This window comes from Gopherus evgoodei, chromosome 1 (genome assembly GCF_007399415.2).
Source record: "Gopherus evgoodei ecotype Sinaloan lineage chromosome 1, rGopEvg1_v1.p, whole genome shotgun sequence".
Classification (NCBI taxonomy): domain Eukaryota; kingdom Metazoa; phylum Chordata; order Testudines; family Testudinidae; genus Gopherus; species Gopherus evgoodei.
The window spans coordinates 145,066,005-145,083,763 of NC_044322.1; positions in this window are offsets into that span (position 1 = coordinate 145,066,005).

The following is a 17,759-nucleotide window of genomic DNA, read 5'->3' on the forward strand; positions in this document are numbered from 1 at the left end:
CATTGACAATGGTAATCTGCCAGTTGGGAAAGAAAGTCTCTGCTTGCAGCTTTTGGAGCATTCCTGTGTTCTTAAAGATTCACATGTCATGCACTTTCCCTGACCAGTCCACACTGATGTCGGTGAAGCGTTCCTCAGTAATCCACCAGTGCTTGCACAACCATAGAAGAGTAGTTCTTTCTGGTGATGTGCTGAGTGGTAAGGTGATCTGGGGCCAAAATAGGGATGGGTGTGCTGTCTATAGCTCCATGCAGTTTGGGAACTCAAATCCGGCCACTATGTCCTTCACGTTGCTGAGTCACACAGTCTTGTGTAGCAGAAGATGATTAATGGCTCTGAACACTTGGATGACAACAGCCCCCATAGTGGATTTTCCAACTTCAACATGATTTCCCAGTGACTGGTAGCAACCCAGTGTTGCAAGTTTCCACAATGCAATCACCACTTGCTTCTCCACTGTCAGTGCAGCTCTTGTTCTGGTGTTCCTGTGCTGGAGGACTGGGGCGAGCTCAGTGTACTGATTCAGGAATGTTGCCTTGTACATCTGAAAATTCTGCAGCCAGTTCTCATCCTCCTAAACCTGTATTATGATGCGATCCCACCAGTCAGTGATTGTTTCTTAGGGCCAGAAGTGATGCTCCATTGTTTGCTGCTGCTCTGTGGTTGCTACAAACAATCTTGAATTGGCTCGTGCTATGTCTTACAGCAATCTGCCCTCCAGGAAATTGTCATGGTCCCCATGGTTCTTCTTGTGGCTCTACAAATAGCGGAGGATTGTGCATCCTGTACTTGCACTGCTACTGACAATAGTTCAGAGCTATGCAGGCTCCAAGCTGCTGTCAGAGACAGCATGCAGATTCATGGGGTTTTCAAAGTAGGTGCAAAAATGTTGGGATAGAGATGGCATTATGGGGTGAAGAAAATTGCATGATGGGAACTTGACTCCTTGCCCTCAGTGATCCCAGCACAACTTCTTTCTGCCTCACCATACATTGCCAAAACTTCCTAAAAGACAGTGTACTGGACAGTGGCGAGTTGCACACTGGGATACTTACCCATGGTGCAGCTCACTGTGCATCGATAACAGAACACCTCGTGCATATGCAAGGAGCCAAGTATGCACATGCACAAGTGATGTACTAACTGCAGTGGCTGTATGCTGGTGTAACCTTTGTTGGCAAAAGTTTGTAGTATAGACATGCCCTAAGAAGTCTCATGTATCTTACTAAGGCACCATTCCATGCACAGGAAGGAATATTGAGTTTTCATATACCCTGCTGGATCATTGGTTGATCTTGTGCAAGCAGGGCACAAAGCAGCACTCACTGAAGTCAGTGGGAGTTTTTCTATTGACTTTAACAGTTAGCGGACTGGCCTCATAGTGTCTGCTTCAATCCACTGGACCCCTTTGGGCCTTAAGCATCAGTCAGCTACCTACCTCCTCAGGCTCCCATTTAAAAATCTTTAGTTCAGTAGGTGTGTATTGAGCTTCTTTATTCTAAACCATAACTACATGATTGGTACCTAGTAATAAAAAAATAATAAAGAGGAGCAACCTCCCCTTCCCCCCCCCCCTCAAAACAGATGTGACCTTGTTTCTAAAAACTGTGTTACAAAGTTTTCCAAAGAATGAAGTGGCAGTGGTAGAGCTGCTGTCAAAGTGTTGCTGATCGCGGATTTTTTTTTTCTCGCCACTTGGGGTGGCAAAAACACTGGAGCCGGCCCTGACCTTGACCTCTATTAAAAGTATGCAGAAAAACGATGTAAAAGTTGTCTTGACTTGTCCAGGGAATGGTCTTTCTTTCCAGTGCTGAGTGGGGTGAAATAATTCTGTTTTGAATTTCCAGTCATTGACATGGGCCACTTCTGCTCTTGGATGCATCACTCCAATTAACTCCAGTGAGCGTCACTCCTGTGAGCCTGAGAGCAGAATTTGATATGCTGTGTTTAATTTGGGATTTAAAAATGGAGAGAAAAAGACAGGCTTTAAAATGTCAATACTTATCTCAGTGGCTTTGTAGAGCAGCATAGCCCAGGTTATGGGTCTGAAGGTCATGTCTGAATCCTTCCTTTCCCTTGCCTCACACATGTTCCAGTCCTCTTGCTTTTCACTGTAAAATATTTGAAAAATCTGACCTTTCTTTTTGTCCACATCACTAACACCCTGGTCCAGGCCCTCACTATCTCATATTTCATGATTACAGTAACCTCCTCCAGTTAGTCATCTCAGTGCCTACTTTGTCTCCATTCATCTTTGTACTTACTTCCATATTACCCTTTACACACGGAATGCACTCCCTGAGCTAGCCTGCTGCACTTTCAAATCCCTCAAGGCCAAGTTCTGTTTGATGACACCAACAAATCCGTCCACTAATAATAATTGGGGTGAGGGGCAGCCATTTTCACTGATATTTAGTAACTGAACATCCTCCCCAAGTAAAAATACTTTAAAATAATTCAGAAGCATCAAGTTGTATACATAATTGAGCAACGTAAAAAATCTGTCTTCACCCAACAGTCCCACTATATGTCACTTTTACTTGTTTCATCTTGTCTTACTTTAGACAGCTCTTTGGAACAGTGCCTGGCAAGATGAGGCCTATGGGGGCCACCACAGAACTGATCAATATAATCAGAATATACACAGATTGCATCCAACTCTTTACTTCCCATGATTCACTCTTTGGTCACTCTCCATCCCATTTACTGATCTTTCTTGACTGTGTCACTTTATAGATACTCCATACCTTGCCTTGATTCCCTGGTTGTAGTCCTCCTGAAGTGACCCCTTTTGTTTCATGTCACTGGCTTCACTGGTCCTCATTAATGATTCCATTACTTCTCACCTTCAACATTGAGACCTATTATGGGCTTCATGAACTCCTATGCTCTAAATGTCATGAGGTCCAGAATGCAGCTGGCAGTTCTCTCTCTCACCCCAGGAGTGGGACCATATCAACTACACCTTCTGTCACATTCACTGCCTTTGAATCTACGTCAAATTCAGAATGGCCAGTCTCCATCTTTAAAATGCTACATGGACTATTTCCATCCTGTCTCTCTGATCTTCTGCTCTGGCATCAGCTCTTTCTTTCTGCTTTGAGTCTCCGCCTCCACACAGGGTGTGTCCTCTCCTCAGCCAGTTCTTTTAAGGTGCTTCTTATCATATTGATTAGCTCTGCATTACTTTAAATGCAGTGGTGGAGTCTGTCACTCTTGATCTCTTTAAAGATGCCTTTCTAGAAGATATGCTTTAGTCAAACACAAGTCGTTGGGTTCAGTAGAGGAGTAACTCAATGAAATTCTATGGCATGTGGTACACAGGTGGATTACTTAATGATTACCTAATAATCTAATAGTCCCTTTTGCCCTTAAACTCTATAAATAAACTCTCAGAAAAAATTCTAGGTATAATCATTGGCAACTCATTGACGATACCTGTTCATTAAGGAACTGTGGTTCAAAAATTAGTGTGATGATCAGAAAGATAGACTGATCTCACGTTATATTTTCTGTTATTTTCTGTTGTATTTGCTGACTAGAGCTGAGCAAAAGATTCATAACAAATAATTTATTTGTCAAATTTATCTTCGTTCTTTGCTCATGGAATATCCATGAGCAGAACATGATTTTCTCAAATGTATTTGTTGTGTGAAATTATACAGCAATTTGTTTGAATGTGTAACAGTATGGATTGATTGCAAACAGTCCTCTGTGGGTATTCTCTGTTTGCTATTCAAACTGTGTTAGTTAGCTGCAACTGGTGTGATAAGTCACATGGTATTGTTTCTGTTGCTTGACTGGGTAAGTGTGCAAGCACATCTGGTACAAATAATTGTGTACATGGATGTGAAATGTGTTTTCTGCCTATACACATGCAACTTTGAATTGTTTTCTGCAAGCATTTGTGCCACTGAAACTCGATTACTCCAGGGGTGTGAAGCAAATCTATTAAAATTTAAACGAGTATTCAAGGCAAGGATGTTTTTGCATGCTATTTGATGAAATCTAGTGTTGACCTTCACCTGATCCTACATGCTATTTCGGCAAATTTATTCCCCAAGGGCCAGAGCACAAATAAAAATGATCCAGAGAAGAGCATGAGTGGAGGCATGGAGCTGATATGGCAGTTCCTTGCTGAGGAGATATTGAAAAGATTAGGTTTATCTAGGGCTTGTTAACACAGGTACTCTTGGGGCTTGTCTACTCTTGAAACACTATAGTGGCACAGCTGCAGCACTGTAGCTATAATGCTGTAATGTTCCAGTGTAGACACTAGCTATGTTGATGGGAGGGGTTCTGTTCTGTTGGCGTAGGTAATCCACCTCCATGAGAGGCAGTAGCTAGGGCAATGGAAGAATTCTTCCGTTAACACAGCACTGTCTACATCGGGGGTTAGGTCATCTTAACTACATTGCTCAGGGGCGTGGCTCTTTCTGAATGATGTAGCTGATCTGAATGATGTAGCTGGGTCAGCCTAAACTTTCAGTGTAGACCAGGCCTCAAGCAAATTAATCCAAATTAACTGAAGGTATGAATTTAATGTGGATTAGTTAAATTGCATTAAACCCCTGTGTGAACACTCTTGTTAGAATTAAAATGGCTTACATTCAGTTTATTTTAATTCACTTTGGAAGTCAATTAAGATAAACCAAATTAAGGAAAATTTAATTCTGAATAAATTGTTTACACTGGGATTTAACACAGTTTAACTAATCCATTTTAAAGTCACACCTTTAGTTAATTTGGATTAATTTTCCGTAGTGTTACTATGTAGACAAGACCTTAGTTTAGAGGCAGGATTAAAAAGAGCTATGATAGTAGGAGGAAGATACATACATTTATTATGGCATAGTGAAGAGCTGTCAGATCATTCTCCTTACTGTCAGTAAAAGAGTATTTTTTATTATTTACTATTCCTGTGAAACTCATTGGCACTTGGGCTCATCTGAGGAATACTATCATATTGTAGGAGTTTAAAAAGTATTAGCCACTTACATGATTAGAGGAGTCTTATGCAAAATTAGAGGAGTTTGAATTTTTTATGGCATAAACTGATAATCAATGGTGGTTAGAGAAAATTCGTCAATAGCCATCTGTTAAAAGTACAAATAACTAGGCATGTTATGTGGGTGTGTGGTGGAAATTTTTGTGTGTGTAGCTGCTTGTTTGCTGCCTTCTGGGTCATACTTGGTACAAAGCACTGCTGGCTAAAGATCAGATTGACCACTGATCTACTTTGTTATGGCAACCTACATTTTTCTCTCTAAATCTCATTGTTTAACATTCTGTTTCTCTGTAACTTATGATGAATTGCTCTGTAAAGTGTTCTGTGGTGCTTTAAAAGGATGTTATATAAAAGTAACTTGTATAGTATTGAAGTGTGAATGAACTTGAAATCTGACAAGTGTGACATGACACTCAGTTGAGAGAGTCATGAAGTGGAAAGGTTCCTAAAATGCTTTGAAGGGACAGACAGCATTGTCAATAGTGGTAAAATAAACAGAAACCAATTCCCAGCAGAGTTTCTTTTAAAGTAACAAATTTACATTAAATTTAGGGCTAAGAAAGTATATGAGAGAGTATATGAAATGGAGAAAGACAGATATGTAAGGAAAATCCAACATTCTGAGCTAATTAAGATACAGGTAAATTAGATGTTGAAAAGTTAGGCCTTCTCCTGAAAAAACATTTACACTCTTGACTATTTGCATACATTAAAAAAACACCCAGGTATAAGTGTTTGCAGGATTGGGGCCCTAGTTAGGTCTGCTAGTTCCTCCAAAATTTAGAAGGTTTCTCAAGTCAAAAACTTTACAGTTAAAGGCTGAGGAGGGGACATAAGTCTTCAAATAGATAAAAGGTTGTCATAGAGAGGATGTTGATCAATTGTTCTCCACGTCCACTGAGGGTAGGACAAAAGTAATAGCTTAGCTTGCAGCTCAGGAAATTTAGGTTAGATAGAAGAGAAAAAATTTTAACCATAAGGCTAGTTAAGTAGTGGAATAGATTACCTAGGGAGGTTCTGGAATTCTCGTCACTGGAGGTTTTTAAGACCAGGTTAGACAGACACCTGTCAGGGATGGCCCAGGTATATTCGGTCCTGCCTCAGCCTATGGGGATGGAGTAAGTGGCCTCTTAAGGTCCCTTCCAGACCTACATTTGTATGGTTCAATGACTTGACAATTCAGACAGTTGAAGTTTATTGGAATTTTGATTTGAAGTTTTTATTCTTTTTAATAAATAACATAATCTGAGTTTTAAGACTCCTACTCTCTTCATGATTCTTAGAAACAATTGTGATGAACATGGTAAAAAACTTGGGTATAGAGATAGCTTTTGTCACCTCTACAGAGTGCAGAATTCTCAAAAGCATAGGGCTTAATTTATTATTTTGAACCAAGGTCTCGTTTTAATCAAACTGTTAACAGTTTAACACCTATGGAGGCAAGATATTATTTTTACTGTTGTAAATTAAAAGTGATTTTGTAAAACTGTAGGAAAACTAACGTTCAAAAATTTGATTTGACTTAACAATTATTGCTCTGATCCTGTAACCCTGAACACTCCTTATCCACAAATCACTGAGGTTTCTCAGGTGAATGGCAGTTTATTTTTGTGAACAAAAGCTGGCAGGATTGGGCCCAAATTACTACACCATGAATATTTAAAGCTTCCTGGTTGAGCTTTTCAAAGATGAGTAGGGAGTTTAGTCACACAACTCATGTATTTCAACAAGGAGTTGTATGCTCTTATTTGCTTTGAAAACCTCAACATTTATGTAGCCTAATGATTTCAGCTAAATATATACAATGTATCCTTCCTCTTCTTTGAAAGCGGATGAGAAGTAAATGGTTTAGTTCTATTCTATATAGGTTCTTATGTCACCCTCATCACTGTAGTATCCAAATGCCTGAAGTATAGAGTAGTCTGAATTTTCCCCATAGAGTTGCTATATCTTGTTTTAAGCTAGTTCCATAGAGTAGGTTTAGTTATACCTACCAGTAAATCTCTCTTGGAACCTTGTTGCAATCCTAGCCAACTGGAGTTAGACTGATTTTGTGATTGTCAGGTGAAATTAATAGGACAATTATTTGCATGTGTTTAAATTTTCCTGCTCTCTATCTCCTGAAATTTGACTTGGGTTTCGTACCTTAATGAGAAGTCCTGCTGGAACACGGCTGTGCCAAGGATTTGATGTTAAAAGGCTTTGATGAAGCTGGATGTTTTCCAGTAATCAGCTAAATGGGCAAAATGATTTTTGTTCTCTAGAATTCAGAGTAGCTTCTGAACTGCAAAAAGCAATATCCCTGTAATGTGAAAAAGTATTCATTTCATTTTGGCAGTAACAGTGCAATGGGAACAAAGGAGCTGAACTAAATTCAATGCATTTCCTTTAGTATGAGTGCTAGGATTTTTGCAAAGAAAGTTAAAGGACTGCACATCCTGAGAGAACCTCACCCCACTAACATGGGGAGTGCTTGTTCTAATCTTATGCTGTTATGTTAACACAGCTCTGATTTACAGGTACATAATTGTAGTTTGGATCCAAGGGTGCAGAGAGTGGGTCAGTTCCTCAGCTTGTATAAACCAGTCACATCAATGGAGTTATGCTTATTTAAACCAGCTGTGGATCTGACCCATTAGAAATAGGGCTGTGTTTTTTATCAGGTTCTGATAAGAAGATGGAAAAGATCAGGGCCAGATTCTAAGGCTATGTCTACACTGCAATACAAGACCAGTGACATGGCTGGCCTAAAAAATGCAGGGGAGATATATGTGCTCAGAAAACTTGTAAGGGGTTGGATGTAAGGATCTGTGGGACTAGAACTTAAGACTACAGAGCCTGGGACACATGCTGGTCCTCTATCACCTCTAGCAGGCTGTGAACTGCTTTTTCTAAGGAGCACTGTGGAGATTAGGTGCCACAGGAACTAATGCCCAAAAGGTTCAGAGTGACAGTACTGTGCAGCTCTCTGATTGGCCCATGCTCACTATTTAATCCTGGAGGGTGGCCCAGGAAGTTGTCTAGACAGTTGCATAGGTTTCTGGTCTGCTATGGTGTCTCACCTTGCTTTATGGTTGCCAGTCTCTGACCCCAGCTTGATTCTCACCCTGACTTCTGCCTCCTGATTCCAGCCTGGTAACTACCTCTGGTCTCTGACAGAAGCCTGATGCTGACGCTTGCCTATTGATCCTAGCTCTAGCAATTACTCAAATTCTGGCTTGCTGATTACTGCTTTGAGGCTTTCCTTGAGTTGTGGATGCCACCCCACCTATGCCTGCTAGGCCAGACTGCCTATGCTCTAATACTTACAGTGAGTCCCAGAGTCCAGGCTCCTTCCTGAGCCTGAATGTCTACACTGCAACTTTTAACCCCACAGCATGAATCAACTGAGCTGGGCTCTGAGACTTGGTGCTATGGGTTTTTTTTATTGCAGTATAGATGTACCCAAAGTCAGACCTGAATACTAAAGAATTCCCACCACCAGTTGACTTTCACTGTCTAAAAGTTATGCAAGGCATGGGCCTGGTAGGCCTTATAGAACAGGAGTAAAATTTCTAAAAGTGACTTAGGGTCCCAAATTTCATTGACTTTCAATGAGATGTGGGCTCCTAAGTCACTTGAGCACTTTTGGAAAATTTTACTCCAGTTTGTAAACTTTAAAAAAAATTGGATTACTTGAGCACTATTGGAATGGTGTTCAGTTACTCCCTCAGCTCTTACCTGGGTCCAGAGGCCACTTCTAAATCTCTAACCCACTGTATTAGGGTGACTGTCTCCTTAAGGACAGTAAGGACTGTAGTCAGTCAACACTTGTTCTGTGGTGTGTTCCGTAAATCCTGGGATGTTTTAGAATAGAGGAAGACCTAAGGAAGGCAGATCTAGGTGTTTGGAGAGAGGAAGATGATTGCAGGGGATAAGCTAAGGCATGGGGACCAGGAACTTTGTAGAATGGATGGGGCAGGACTCCTCTCTCTCAGCCATTTAGGACAAGTTCTGGGAAAAAGATATGTATTGTGCCATTCCCTCGGAACAGGAGACACACCAGCAGGAGTAGCTCTGCCTGCTGAATCCTCCTATCCTGAGGGTGAAAGGACTAATGGGGGTAGGGGAAGGACCAGCTGGAGAAGAAGCTGGCTAAGGCTCTACAACTACTTAAATTACTACTCCAGCTTCAAGGAGGAGAGCTGGAGCACTCTTCCCTCTAGGAGAGGGACAGAGGGATTGTTTAGATTACAGAGCAGCTAGAGAAGTATGTTTCTTTCTATAGAAAGTTAATAAACGAGACACCACAAAGGGATATATGTTTGAGCTAACCTGGTCTGTGTAACTGAGCTGGGTACTGCAGAGTCACTCTTGGCCAGCAGAGGGTGCTACAGGGTTGGTCCACCTTTTTTCATCCCACTTGGAGGCTTAGCCGGACTTCACAGGCCTGGATCCATGAAAGAACATATATATTGGGCCCCATTAATACCTTGAAACTCACCATCTGTGGGAGTTACATTTTTTGGTGGGTTTATGGTATTTCCCATTCAAAATATAGAGACTACAACAAATCACAACCAAGTTAAACATGGTAGTGTGGCAAATGTTGCTCTTTTCAGGATATACATAATAATTGAAAGCCTCAGTGGGGCACCAGGACTTTGAAAGCCCTAGAATGTCATTTCAGAACATAACCTAATCTGGGTCTGTTTAAAACACTGCTGTTGAAGTAGCTCTCTAGTTATGTAATCCAGACTGAATTCTGCTGTCCTCATTCATTCAAAACTCCCATTTAAGTTCATGGGAGTTTTGCCTCTGTAAGGATCTTGGGATTTGATCTTTTGGTGTTAAAGAGAAATGTTGAAACCAATATCCAGATACTTATAGAAGTGAGATCAATTTCTTCAAATGGTGTGGAAACTATGTAACGAGCCCTCTTATAGATGGTAGCTGCTTTTGAAGAGTGTTCAAATAGTAACCTTCTTCACTGAGATAGAGGATGGTAGAAACCTTTTTAAGGGGGTTGGGTAGAACAGGTACTGTATTTGTTAGCAGCAGTAAGAATCTGAAGGACATCTATAGGTACATCTGAAGGACATCTATAGGTACTTATTCTATCTTATTTCTGTTTGGATGTGATGTCTCACCAGAAAGGCATTAAAAGTATTTACTGATGATGTGGAAAAGACCCTTCAATTTCTGATTTCCCTCTTTTCACATCATGAACAGCACTGCATGCCATCACAGCCTAGAATCATATGATATAACAGGGTCACCCAGAGGATTCAGGGGGCCTGGGGAAAAGCAATTTTGGGGGCCCATTCCACAACATTTTTTGCAATACTATAGGATACTATATCTCATGGGGCCCCCTATGGGGCCTGAGGCAAATTGTCCCACTTGCTCCCCTCTCTGGCCAGCCCTGTAATATAACTCAAAGGGGGCTCAGAAATAGCATTCAGTTTGTTTCAAACTTGGCCTTTTTACAGGCCTTTGTAAGTTTCATTTGCTTCAGATGAGTGATAACACAGACCCACTATTAATGCTTTTTTCTTTCTTTCTTATACTTTGCCCATTCACGCACACCCTGCAGTTAAACAGGAGAAGCAAATGGGAGTTTCAGAGGACATAGCTGCAGATCCTGTGCTTGAGGATAAAGTGACTTGGTAAATTGTGTTTGGTCTGCCTGTTTACTGTGTGGTTGGGTTTTGAGCCCTTGAACAGACCAGGTGAGAAAAGTCTGTCCCATTTGGGTGCTGGTGAGGATCATGTGGCTCAAATCCTTGGGTCTTTGATCAGACCCAGTGTTTAGAGTTTGGAGAAGGAGTGTAGTTTCTTTTGTTTAGGTATGGCTCTACATGCATAGCAGATATGGACATTGAGGAAACAACTAGTGTGGCTTGCCTGGGATGCATGAGGTTTTCCTTTCTGCTGAAGCTCAGAAGAGATTTATGATGCTTGAAGTTCAGCTGGTGGACATACAGGAGGAGAAGGTATGTGGTTTAGAAGCGCAAATTTCAACACTGTATAGCATCCAAGAAAATAGACTTCTTGGATAATCAGATTCCAAAATTGTTGCCACAGATGATACAAGGGGAAGGAGTGGAAATAAGGGAACTGGAGAGAGGAGAAACCAAAGAAGTGGAGTGGTGATTTGTAATCGAGAGAGGGAAAAAGAACTAGGAGGCATTCAACCTGGTTAGAACTATTGAATTGTTAGAAGATACTCAATAAATCAACTACTGAGGAACCTGTCACTGGAGGAACAGAACCTGAAGCTACCAGAGACGTATCTGATGGGCATCCTTGTGGTATGAAGCAAACATCTACCAAAAGGGGTTCTTCATGCGTCCTAAACAGGTAGTCAATAATTATCAGTGACTCCATATTAGGAGGAGTGGACAGAGAATTCAGCAAAGGACAACAGGAAAGTGTGTTGCCTCCATAGAGTTCAAATATGAGATGTAACTGAGACTGGATGGGATTATGAAGTCTTCATTGGTGGTGATAAACAATGAAACCAGTGACATGACATCATATGGAACTACACAGATCACAGAAGATTTCCGGGATCTTGTAAGGGAGATGAAGAGGAGGAAATTCCAAGTGATATTCTCAGCCATCCTTCTGATCCACCAGACAAGAAGGCAGAAAATACAGCGGGACTGGTATGAAGCTGAAGATTTTGTTTCTGTGGATCATTGGGCCACACTTTAGCAGGATAGCAGCTTGTGAATGGGCTCCTCCTGCAGCTCCTGAAAACCTGTGCTGATCAGACTTCCTGATGAACTATATAGAACACTGGGGTACCTTCACCAAGTGTGTTTACTATTGTTTCTTCCTTAAGCTCCATGTACATCACAGTATAGCAGCAGCTGGATGGAGTTCCCTTCCTTCTCTCTGGGTCAGCCATTTGTACAGCTTGCTTTCTTCCCTGGGTTCTCCAGTTGGTGAGCTAATTGCACCATTTGCAATCACCCTATAGGTGTAAGTGACCCTGTCTACTCTTCCAAACCCAGTCAAACTACCTAACTCTCTCTTACTCTAACCGCTCCCAGTACCCTCAGATGATCTAAGTGACCAGGGTACTATTTGCAGGGTCTAAGCCCATCCCCTCAGCTGAGAGAGAGGAGTCATTGGACTCAGGCCACAACTGAATACTAGGGACAACTAGTGGAAAAATCAGGGACAGGAGTGCGATCAGTGGATGAAAATCAGGAATCTAGAGGGTGGCACAGAGCAGAGACCCCCTGACATTGCCCACTGCTTCTAAGGAGTCAGTGGACACTGCCCAGAGGAACTGTGCTTGGAGATGTGATTGGATAAGGGACTGGAAATAGCTCCACAGGCACAGAGAACTTCCCCATCCAGCCAGGTGACCAGGGTGCTGGCTTCCAAAGGGCTTGAGCTGTAGCTGCTGCTAGCACACTGTCTCAGGGCTGTACAAACTGGATGGCCTGCATCTAAAAACTGGGGGACCCAATTTTCTCCATTGGAGATTAGTTGGAGTAGCCAGGAGAGCATTAAACTATTAATGCTGGGGAAGGTACTTACGAGATAAATACTATTCAATCTCAAACTCAGCATGTTGCAAACAAATTGAAACAATGTGACAAAGAATGTGGAGAGAAGATTTTTTTAATTACTTATATACCAGTGCTATGAATTTGGGTAACAAGGAAGAGGAACTGGATATTACCACTGATGAGAAGAATTTGATATAATTGGTACTACTTAAATCTGATGGGACAATTCATGTATCAGGAATATTAAATTCACTGGTTTAAACCTGTTTAGATAGGACAGAGTGGGTAAAATGGGGGGTGGGTGGGGAGAACTGTACATTACCTCTTTTGGACTTTTTCAAAACTGAAAACCACAAGATAGTGAATGCATAAGAATCAATGTGCTAAATACCAAAGAGTGGGTACCTGAGGGCATCTGTTACAGAACACCAAATCAAACCTCAGTACAGGATGATTTACTCCTTCAGCACCTGTCTGTAATGTGAGGAAAGAAAAATTGTGGTGCTATGAAGGATTTCGTATTGGACATTGCATGCAGCCAGGAATAGAAACTCCAATGACATTTTTGGAAGAAGACAACTTTGTCTAAAAGTCCATCTGGCTTCAGTGGCAAAGTGAAGGCAGCAATTAGAAATAAAAAAATGATATATAACAAATGGAAATAATGGGAAATAGACAGCCATCATATATATTAGAAGGTATGAAATGTAGAAAATTGTTAAGGTAAGCTAAGAACATTGTGGAAAAATCCACGACTGGTAGGACAAAGGACAATAAGGAAAAGGGTTTTTTAAAGTGCACTAGGAACAAAAAAAAATCCTGGCAACAGTATAGGTCCATTGTCTGAGGGAAATAGTAAAGTGGTTTATGATGCAGAAGAGGCAGAATTAATCAATAACAAATTCATTGTTTGTTTGAAAGAAACAGGTGATGTACTTGTATCAGATGAGCATGATCAGTACTTTCCAGTCCATTAGTAAACAAGGAGGACATTAAACAATATCTGGTAGAGATAAACATTTTAAAATCGGCAGGCTTGGTTAACCGTTTAGGACAAGTCCTAAAAAAACTGCCTGAGAAGATCTCTAGCCCACTGATGTTCATTTTAATCAGTCTTAGAGTACTAGGGAAATTCCAGAAGACTGGAAGAGTGCTAATGTTGCACCAATATTCAAAAAGGGTAAGTGGGATGACCCTACAGGGCAGTTTGTCTGACATTAATTTTGAGTAAATTAATTGGAAGGTTGATATGGGATTCAACTAATAAACAATTAAAAGATAGGAGTATAATTAATGCCAGTCACTGTAGTTTTATGGAAAATAAGACTTGTCAAACAAAAATGATTTCATTCATTGAAATTACAAGTTTGACTAAGGTAGCCGTCTAGATGTAATAGACGTAGATGTTAATAAGACTTAGTACCACATGACATTCTGATTAAAAACTAGCACTGTACAATATCAATAAGGCACACATTAAATGGGTTAAAACTGGCTAATGGACAGATCTCAAAAGTAGTTGTCAATAGGAGGAGTCACTGAATGGGGCATTTCTAGTGGGGTTCCACATAAATTAGTACTAGGCCTGATGCTATTCAACATTTTCCTCAATGACCTGGAAATATAAAATCACTGATGATAAAATTTGTGGATGATACGAACTGGTAGAATGGTAAATAATGAGGAGGACAGAGTGATCTGGATTGCTTGGTAAGCAGGGCCCATTCAACCAAAAGGTATTTTAATACAGCCAAAGGCAAGGTCAGACATCTACGAACAAGGAATGCAGGCCATGCCTGCTGAATAGGGGCCTATCTCCTGGAACACAGTGAATCTGAAAAGGATTTTGGGGTCATAGTGGACAAGCAACCCAACATGAGCTCCCAGGGTGATGCTGTGGCAAAAAACCCTAATGTATAAATAGGGGAGTAGGAGAAGGGAGGTGACTTTACCTGTGTATATGGCATTGGTGAGACTCATACTGGTGTCTATGTATTTGAAAAAGATGGTGCAGAAGAGAGCCACAAAAATGATTTGCGGGCTGGAGAAAATGCCTTATGGTCAGAGACTTAAAGGGCTAGCTCCACGGAGGGGTTTTAAGATCAGCTTTGCAATACCTAGTATTAGGCACCTGGCTGCTTAATGGAATCTGGAGTCCTGAGTTAGGAGCCCAGACTCCCTTTTGATGTATGGGGAAAATTCGGCATCTAAGGGAGCCATGAAAACTAGCTAAGTAAGCAGGGACCTGTCTAAACTAGTCAATAGGAAATGATGAGCAGAGGGGTGTGGCCTAAGCCCTGCCCCTCTGACCTGGATTTAGGTGCCTAATTCCCATAGAGAGAGGTGCCTGCCTGCAATTGGCTGTCAACCTTTGTGATACATAGAGGCCCCTTGGTAAAGGGTCTCCCTGTTCTTTGCAACTAACTCAGCTCAGACCTGAAAAACTCATTACAAAATATACGTCTTGCTGGATATTTATCCATAAAGACGAACAGGTAATGTATCTACAGAAGACTTGTAATTTGTCCAAATTCATAATCATTGAAAGGTATGTATTGGTAATATTTAAGGAATAATCTATTTATATTAAACTTATGCTTTATGAACTTGGTGTAAAAGCTAGTCACTGATGGCCCATTCAGACAGGAGGCGTTGTCACCCTACCCTATTTGGGCAGGAGTGCAGAACAAGGCTCAGTAGCTTAATCTTGCTCCATGCTAAGACTACCAACAGAAAACCATCAAAGACAAGTGTCTACAATCAAAACCTCTTGGAGGTAAAAAAAACTCCATGGCAATGGACAGGGATTCACCTTGCCTATGAATAGAGACAAAAGAGTGTTTCGGTATAACACAGCGTGAAGAAAGGCACTGTAGATCCTTTCACCAATGAGACATCTTGAACAGACATGTTCTCATGAAAAATGGGATTCTACTTCCTGTGAAGCCAGCCAACTCTGCAACAGACCTTAATTTGGCAGGAGTGGGGAACCTACTTTATGAGATAGGAAAGGTAACTATTGAGAAGTGTAAATTCAGGTTCATGTTTCATTATTTTGTTTCATATTGTAATCATTTGTTCCCATTACTTTCTCTTATTTCTAGCTGAATCTTGATCCTTTCTTAAATTAACATGGGTTTATGGAAAATAGTTCCTGTCAAAGTAACTTAATGCCTTGTTTTGGATGAAATTACAAGTTTGGTTGGTAAAGGTAAGCGTTGAGGTAATATACTTAGACTTCTTAAGGCATTTGAGTTGGAAATGCATGACATTTTGATTAAAAAAATAGAACAATATGAAATTAACATGGCACATACAAAATGGATTAAAAACTGGCCAACTAATAGGTCTCAGAATGTATCTGAATTTTCACTGAGTAGGTCAATTTCCATTGACTCCTCAGGGACTGGTTCTTGCTCTTCATTATTTAACATCTCTTTCAATGCACGGGAAAAAAACATAAAATCATCACTGATAAAATTTGCAGATGACACAGAATTTGAGGTTGTGATAAATAACAGAGGATAGATCACTGATTCAACAAGATCTGAATCAAACAGGGCACAAGCAAACAATATTGTCAATACAGTTAAATGTAAATGCATACATCTGGGAACAAAGAGCGTAAGCCAGGCTTTCAGAATAGAAGACTCTATCCTGGGAAGCAGTGATTCTGAAAAACATTTGGGCACTGAGGTGGATAATCAGCTGAACATGAGCTCCTAATTCAACGCTATGGCCAAAAGAGTGATCCAGGGAGGCATGAACAGGGGAATCTGAAGTAGGAGTAGAGAGCTATTTTTTCCTCAGTATTTGGCACTGCTGTGACCACTGCTAGAATATGTGTCCAATTCTGGCGTCCACCATTCTGGAAGAATATTGGAGAGGGTTCAGAGAAAAGCCACGAGAATGATTAAAAGATTAGGAAACGTGCCATATAGTGACAAAGTCAAGGAGCTCGATCTATTAAGCTTAGTAAAGAGAAGGTTAAGGGGTGACTTGATTACAGTCTATAAGTACCTACATGGGGAAAAATATTTAACAATGGGCTCTTCAGTCTAGCAGAGAAAGGTGTAACATGATCCAATGGCTGAAAGCTGAAGCTAGACAAATTCAGGCTGGAAATAAGGTACACATTTTTAATGATGAGCATAATTAATGATTGGAACAATTTACCAAAGGTCATGGTGGACTCTCCATTGCTGACAACTTTTAAATCAAGACTGGATATTTTTCCAAAAGATATGCTGCAGGAATTGTTTTGCAAGTCCTATGGCCTGAGCTCTACAGGAGGTCAGACTAGATGATCAGTGGTCCCTTCTGACCACAGAATCTATGAACCTTTTGTTTAATTACAAGTGCTGTACAGGAGCAGGAGTTTAAGGTAAAACTAACAAACTGGAGGATATAGCTCCTTTGTGGGTTAGGGGAATCTAGGCATGGGTGGCATGTGAAGCTTCCCCTGGGGAAGGCTAGCTCCCTGTCCTATCTCTTCCACCTGGACCCCCACCCACACTCCACCCCTGCTCTACCATGGGTGGTGGGTGAACCACTGGCTTGGGAAGCCTAGTCCCCTGCTGGGCCTGGTCCTCCTGCTCAAGGCCCTGTTTCTTCTGCCTCTCTTCCACCACCGGAGCCAAGACCCCTCCATCTCCATGGATTACAGCTCCCTCTCCTGGGAGGGTGAGGCACTGGGTGGGTGGCCCCCAGCCCCCCGAGCACAGGATCATCAGCCCCAGCGCCTCCAGCCCTGCTCCAGCACCAGGTGGCATGGCCCCAGAGCCTGGGGATCCCCCCAGTGCTGGGTGGCCCCAGCCACCCCAAGTTCCATCTGCAGCCACCCTACCCCCAACTTGCTTCCCTGAAGATGAGCAGCCTGCCTGGGCTAGGGCCAAGGGGGGAGAGCAAGGAGTCAGGGTGCCTCACTGGGAACAGGGTGGAGAAGAGGAGGGATGTGGGGTGGTGGGGGCCTTGTTGGGGAATGGCGAAGAGGAGGGACTCAGCCAGCAGCAGACAGGGGGCCTCATATGGGAGGAGAGAAGATGAGAGGAGGGACGTGGCAAGCTTTGGGGACCTCCAGAGAAGAGAGTGGAGTGGAGGAGAGGAGGGGTTCATGAGGCAGGGGTGGCCAGTGGGGGCCTCAGGAAAGGGGCAGAGCAGGGATGGAAAAAGGCGGAGCACAGGCAGAGCCACCATGGCCCAGGTGTCCAGTGGCAGGAGGTGGCAGTGACTTGCCAGGGAGG